At 50.0% G+C, this 5,000-nt stretch overlaps 13 non-coding genes and 1 pseudogene across 13 annotated transcripts; all 14 read right to left on the bottom strand.

Moving 5' to 3' along the window:
• Positions 1-83: 83 nt before the first annotated feature.
• LOC128479480 (5S ribosomal RNA) lies at positions 84-202 on the bottom strand. Its single transcript, XR_008350352.1, has one exon. It is a non-coding gene; the product is annotated as a 5S ribosomal RNA (ribosomal RNA).
• A 222-nt stretch (positions 203-424) lies between these two features.
• Positions 425-543, bottom strand: LOC128478495 (5S ribosomal RNA). The gene has a single exon (XR_008349411.1). It is a non-coding gene; the product is annotated as a 5S ribosomal RNA (ribosomal RNA).
• A 233-nt stretch (positions 544-776) lies between these two features.
• On the bottom strand, positions 777-895 carry LOC128477797 (5S ribosomal RNA). The gene has a single exon (XR_008348752.1). It is a non-coding gene; the product is annotated as a 5S ribosomal RNA (ribosomal RNA).
• A 221-nt stretch (positions 896-1,116) lies between these two features.
• LOC128478034 (5S ribosomal RNA) lies at positions 1,117-1,235 on the bottom strand. The gene has a single exon (XR_008348976.1). It is a non-coding gene; the product is annotated as a 5S ribosomal RNA (ribosomal RNA).
• A 236-nt stretch (positions 1,236-1,471) lies between these two features.
• On the bottom strand, positions 1,472-1,590 carry LOC128477901 (5S ribosomal RNA). The gene has a single exon (XR_008348849.1). It is a non-coding gene; the product is annotated as a 5S ribosomal RNA (ribosomal RNA).
• A 224-nt stretch (positions 1,591-1,814) lies between these two features.
• Positions 1,815-1,933, bottom strand: LOC128478877 (5S ribosomal RNA). Its single transcript, XR_008349776.1, has one exon. It is a non-coding gene; the product is annotated as a 5S ribosomal RNA (ribosomal RNA).
• Positions 1,934-2,186: 253 nt separating this feature from the next.
• Positions 2,187-2,305, bottom strand: LOC128477021 (5S ribosomal RNA). The gene has a single exon (XR_008348011.1). It is a non-coding gene; the product is annotated as a 5S ribosomal RNA (ribosomal RNA).
• A 195-nt stretch (positions 2,306-2,500) lies between these two features.
• Positions 2,501-2,619, bottom strand: LOC128479302 (5S ribosomal RNA). The gene has a single exon (XR_008350187.1). It is a non-coding gene; the product is annotated as a 5S ribosomal RNA (ribosomal RNA).
• Positions 2,620-2,886: 267 nt separating this feature from the next.
• On the bottom strand, positions 2,887-2,995 carry LOC128480518 (uncharacterized; annotated as a pseudogene).
• A 300-nt stretch (positions 2,996-3,295) lies between these two features.
• LOC128477353 (5S ribosomal RNA) lies at positions 3,296-3,414 on the bottom strand. The gene has a single exon (XR_008348330.1). It is a non-coding gene; the product is annotated as a 5S ribosomal RNA (ribosomal RNA).
• Positions 3,415-3,666: 252 nt separating this feature from the next.
• Positions 3,667-3,785, bottom strand: LOC128477977 (5S ribosomal RNA). The gene has a single exon (XR_008348922.1). It is a non-coding gene; the product is annotated as a 5S ribosomal RNA (ribosomal RNA).
• Positions 3,786-4,016: 231 nt separating this feature from the next.
• Positions 4,017-4,135, bottom strand: LOC128478496 (5S ribosomal RNA). The gene has a single exon (XR_008349412.1). It is a non-coding gene; the product is annotated as a 5S ribosomal RNA (ribosomal RNA).
• Positions 4,136-4,368: 233 nt separating this feature from the next.
• Positions 4,369-4,487, bottom strand: LOC128477798 (5S ribosomal RNA). Its single transcript, XR_008348753.1, has one exon. It is a non-coding gene; the product is annotated as a 5S ribosomal RNA (ribosomal RNA).
• A 236-nt stretch (positions 4,488-4,723) lies between these two features.
• Positions 4,724-4,842, bottom strand: LOC128478035 (5S ribosomal RNA). The gene has a single exon (XR_008348977.1). It is a non-coding gene; the product is annotated as a 5S ribosomal RNA (ribosomal RNA).
• Positions 4,843-5,000: the final 158 nt, after the last annotated feature.

Consider the following 5,000-nt stretch of genomic DNA (forward strand, 5'->3'; position numbering starts at 1 on the left):
AGGTTCAAATAAGGGTTTAAAGCTTTGATGATGAGCAAGAAACACATGGCAAAAAGCTCTCCCCGGACTGTGAGAAAAGAAAAAGCCTACAACACCTGGTATTCCCAGGCGGTCTCCAGCCCAGGTACTAACCAGGCCCAACCCTGCTTAGCTTCCGAAATCAGACGAGATCGGGCGCTTTCAGGGTGGTATGGCCGCAGGTGTGAAAGTTTTTTATTTTACTTCTCTTATTCTGTTGCTGCTGCTGCTGCTGCTGCTGCTGCTGCTGCTGCTGCTGCTGCTGCTGCTTGTCGTCAGACAGAAAGAATTATAAGCCCTGGGACAGGACAGAGAAGGTGAGAAGGTTCAAATAAGGGTTTAAAGCTTTGATGATGAGCAAGAAACACATGGCAAAAAGCTCTCCCCGGACTGTGAGAAAAGAAAAAGCTTACAACACCTGGTATTCCCAGGCGGTCTCCCATCCAGGTACTAACCAGGCCCAACCCTGCTTAGCTTCCGAGATCAGACGAGATCAGGCGCTTTCAGGGTGGTATGGCCGCAGGTGTGAAAGCTCTTTATTTTACTTTTCTTATTCTGTTGCTGCTGCTGCTGCTGCTGCTGCTGCTGCTGCTGCTGCTGCTGCTGCTGCTGCTGCTGCTTGTCGTCAGACAGAAAGAATTATAAGCCCTGGGACAGGACAGAGAAGGTGAGAAGGTTCAAATAAGGGTTTAAAGCTTTGATGATGAGCAAGAAACACATGGCAAAAAGCTCTCCCCGGACTGTGAGAAAAAATTAAAAGCCTACAACACCTGGTATTCCCAGGCGGTCTGCCATCCAGGTACTAACCAGGCCCAACCCTGCTTAGCTTCCGAGATCAGACGAGATCGGGCGCTTTCAGGGTGGTATGGCCGCAGGTGTGAAAGTTTTTTATTTTACTTCTCTTATTCTGTTGCTGCTGCTGCTGCTGCTGCTGCTGCTGCTGCTGCTGCTGCTGCTGCTTGTCGTCAGACAAAAAGAATTATAAGCCCTGGGACAGGACAGAGAAGGTGAGAAGGTTCAAATAAGGGTTTAAAGCTTTGATGATGAGCAAGAAACACATGGCAAAAAGCTCTCCCCGGACTGTGAGAAAAAATTAAAAGCCTACAACACCTGGTATTCCCAGGCGGTCTCCCATCCAGGTACTAACCAGGCCCAACCCTGCTTAGCTTCCGAGATCAGACGAGATCGTGCGCTTTCAGGGTGGTATGGCCGCAGGTGTGAAAGTTTTTTATTTTACTTCTCTTATTCTGTTGCTGCTGCTGCTGCTGCTGCTGCTGCTGCTGCTGCTGCTGCTGCTGCTGCTGCTGCTGCTGCTTGTCGTCAGACAGAAAGAATTATAAGCCCTGGGACAGGACAGAGAAGGTGAGAAGGTTCAAACAAGGGTTTAAAGCTTTGATGATGAGCAAGAAACAAATGGCAAAAAGCTCTCCCCGGACTGTGAGAAAAAATTAAAAGCCTACAACACCTGGTATTCCCAGGCGGTCTCCCATCCAGGTACTAACCAGGCCCAACCCTGCTTAGCTTCCGAGATCAGACAAGATCGGGCGCTTTCAGGGTGGTATGGCCGCAGGTGTGAAAGTTTTTTATTTTACTTCTCTTATTCTGTTGCTGCTGTTGCTGCTGCTGCTGCTGCTGCTGCTGCTGCTGCTGCTGCTGCTTGTCGTCAGACAAAAAGAATTATAAGCCCTGGGACAGGACAGAGAAGGTGAGAAGGTTCAAATAAGGGTTTAAAGCTTTGATGATGAGCAAGAAACACATGGCAAAAAGCTCTCCCCGGACTGTGAGAAAAAATTAAAAGCCTACAACACCTGGTATTCCCAGGCGGTCTCCCATCCAGGTACTAACCAGGCCCAACCCTGCTTAGCTTCCGAGATCAGACGAGATCGGGCGCTTTCAGGGTGGTATGGCCGCAGGTGTGAAAGTTTTTATTTTACTTCTCTTATTCTGTTGCTGCTGCTGCTGCTGCTGCTGCTGCTGCTGCTGCTGCTGCTGCTGCTGCTGCTGCTGCTGCTGCTGCTGCTGCTGCTGCTTGTCGTCAGACAAAAAGAATTATAAGCCCTGGGACAGGACAGAGAAGGTGAGAAGGTTCAAATAAGGGTTTAAAGCTTTGATGATGAGCAAGAAACACATGGCAAAAAGCTCTCCCCGGACTGTGAGAAAAAATTAAAAGCCTACAACACCTGGTATTCCCAGGCGGTCTCCCATCCAGGTACTAACCAGGCCCAACCCTGCTTAGCTTCCGAGATCAGACGAGATCGGGCGCTTTCAGGGTGGTATAGCCGCAGGTGTGAAAGTTTTTTATTTTACTTCTCTTATTCTGCTGCTGCTGCTGCTGCTGCTGCTGCTTGTCGTCAGACAGAAAGAATTATAAGCCCTGGGACTGCACAGAGAAGGTGAGAAGGTTCAAATAAGGGTTTAAAGCTTTGATGATGAGCAAGAAACACATGGCAAAAAGCTCTCCCCGGACTGTGAGAAAAGAAAAAGACTACAACACCTGGTATTCCCAGGCGGTCTCCCATCCAGGTACTAACCAGGCCCAACCCTGCTTAGCTTCCAAGATCAGACGAGATCGGGCGCTATCATGGTGGTATGGCCGCAGGTGTGAAAGTTTTTTATTTTACTTCTCTTATTCTGTTGCTGTTGCTGTTGCTGTTGCTGCTGCTGCTGCTGCTGCTGCTGCTGCTGCTGCTGCTGCTGCTGCTGCTGCTGCTGCTGCTGCTGCTGCTGCTGCTTGTCGTCAGACAGAAAGAATTATAAGCCCTGGGACAGGACAGAGAAGGTGAGAAGGTTCAAATAAGGGTTTAAAGCTTTGATGATGAGCAAGAAACACATGGCAAAAAGCTCTCCCTGGACTGTGAGAAAAGAAAAAGCCTACAACACCTGGTATTCCCAGGCGGTCTCCCATCCAGGTACTAACCAGGCCCAACCCTGCTTAGCTTCCGAGAGCAGGCGCTTTCAGGGTGGTATGGCCGCAGGTGTGAAAGCTCTTTATTTTACTTTTCTTATTCTGCTGCTGCTGCTGCTGCTGCTGCTGCTGCTGCTGCTGCTGCTGCTGCTGCTGCTGCTGCTGCTGCTGCTGCTGCTGCTGCTGCTGCTGCTGCTGCTGCTGCTGCTGCTGCTGCTGCTGCTGCTGCTGCTGCTTGTCGTCAGACAGAAAGAATTATAAGCCCTGGGACAGGACAGAGAAGGTGAGAAGGTTCAAATAAGGGTTTAAAGCTTTGATGATGAGCAAGAAACACATGGCAAAAAGCTCTCCCCGGACTGTGAGAAAAGAAAAAGCCTACAACACCTGGTATTCCCAGGCGGTCTCCCATCCAGGTACTAACCAGGCCCAACCCTGCTTAGCTTCCGAGATCAGACGAGATCGGGCGCTTTCAGGGTGGAATGGCTGCAGGTGTGAAAGTCTTTTATTTTACTTCTCTTATTCTGTTGCTGCTGCTGCTGCTGCTGCTGCTGCTGCTGCTGCTGCTGCTGCTGCTGCTGCTGCTGCTGCTGCTGCTGCTGCTGCTGCTTGTCGTCAGACAGAAAGAATTATAAGCCCTGGGACAGGACAGAGAAGGTGAGAAGGTTCAAATAAGGGTTTAAAGCTTTGATGATGAGCAAGAAACACATGGCAAAAAGCTCTCCCCGGACTGTGAGAAAAGAAAAAGCCTACAACACCTGGTATTCCCAGGCGGTCTCCCACCCAGGTACTAACCAGGCCCAACCCTGCTTAGCTTCCGAAATCAGACGAGATCGGGCGCTTTCAGGGTGGTATGGCCGCAGGTGTGAAAGTTTTTTATTTTACTTCTCTTATTCTGTTGCTGCTGCTGCTGCTGCTGCTGCTGCTGCTGCTGCTGCTGCTGCTGCTGCTGCTGCTGCTTGTCGTCAGACAGAAAGAATTATAAGCCCTGGGACAGGACAGAGAAGGTGAGAAGGTTCAAATAAGGGTTTAAAGCTTTGATGATGAGCAAGAAACACATGGCAAAAAGCTCTCCCCGGACTGTGAGAAAAGAAAAAGCTTACAACACCTGGTATTCCCAGGCGGTCTCCCATCCAGGTACTAACCAGGCCCAACCCTGCTTAGCTTCCGAGATCAGACGAGATCAGGCGCTTTCAGGGTGGTATGGCCGCAGGTGTGAAAGCTCTTTATTTTACTTTTCTTATTCTGTTGCTGCTGCTGCTGCTGCTGCTGCTGCTGCTGCTGCTGCTGCTGCTGCTGCTGCTGCTGCTTGTCGTCAGACAGAAAGAATTATAAGCCCTGGGACAGGACAGAGAAGGTGAGAAGGTTCAAATAAGGGTTTAAAGCTTTGATGATGAGCAAGAAACACATGGCAAAAAGCTCTCCCCGGACTGTGAGAAAAAATTAAAAGCCTACAACACCTGGTATTCCCAGGCGGTCTGCCATCCAGGTACTAACCAGGCCCAACCCTGCTTAGCTTCCGAGATCAGACGAGATCGGGCGCTTTCAGGGTGGTATGGCCGCAGGTGTGAAAGTTTTTTATTTTACTTCTCTTATTCTGTTGCTGCTGCTGCTGCTGCTGCTGCTGCTGCTGCTGCTGCTGCTGCTGCTGCTGCTGCTGCTGCTTGTCGTCAGACAAAAAGAATTATAAGCCCTGGGACAGGACAGAGAAGGTGAGAAGGTTCAAATAAGGGTTTAAAGCTTTGATGATGAGCAAGAAACACATGGCAAAAAGCTCTCCCCGGACTGTGAGAAAAAATTAAAAGCCTACAACACCTGGTATTCCCAGGCGGTCTCCCATCCAGGTACTAACCAGGCCCAACCCTGCTTAGCTTCCGAGATCAGACGAGATCGTGCGCTTTCAGGGTGGTATGGCCGCAGGTGTGAAAGTTTTTTATTTTACTTCTCTTATTCTGTTGCTGCTGCTGCTGCTGCTGCTGCTGCTGCTGCTGCTGCTGCTGCTGCTGCTGCTTGTCGTCAGACAGAAAGAATTATAAGCCCTGGGACAGGACAGAGAAGGTGAGAAGGTTCAAACAAGGGT

This window comes from Spea bombifrons, chromosome 2 (assembly GCF_027358695.1).
Source record: "Spea bombifrons isolate aSpeBom1 chromosome 2, aSpeBom1.2.pri, whole genome shotgun sequence".
In the NCBI taxonomy this organism is placed as follows: domain Eukaryota; kingdom Metazoa; phylum Chordata; class Amphibia; order Anura; family Pelobatidae; genus Spea; species Spea bombifrons.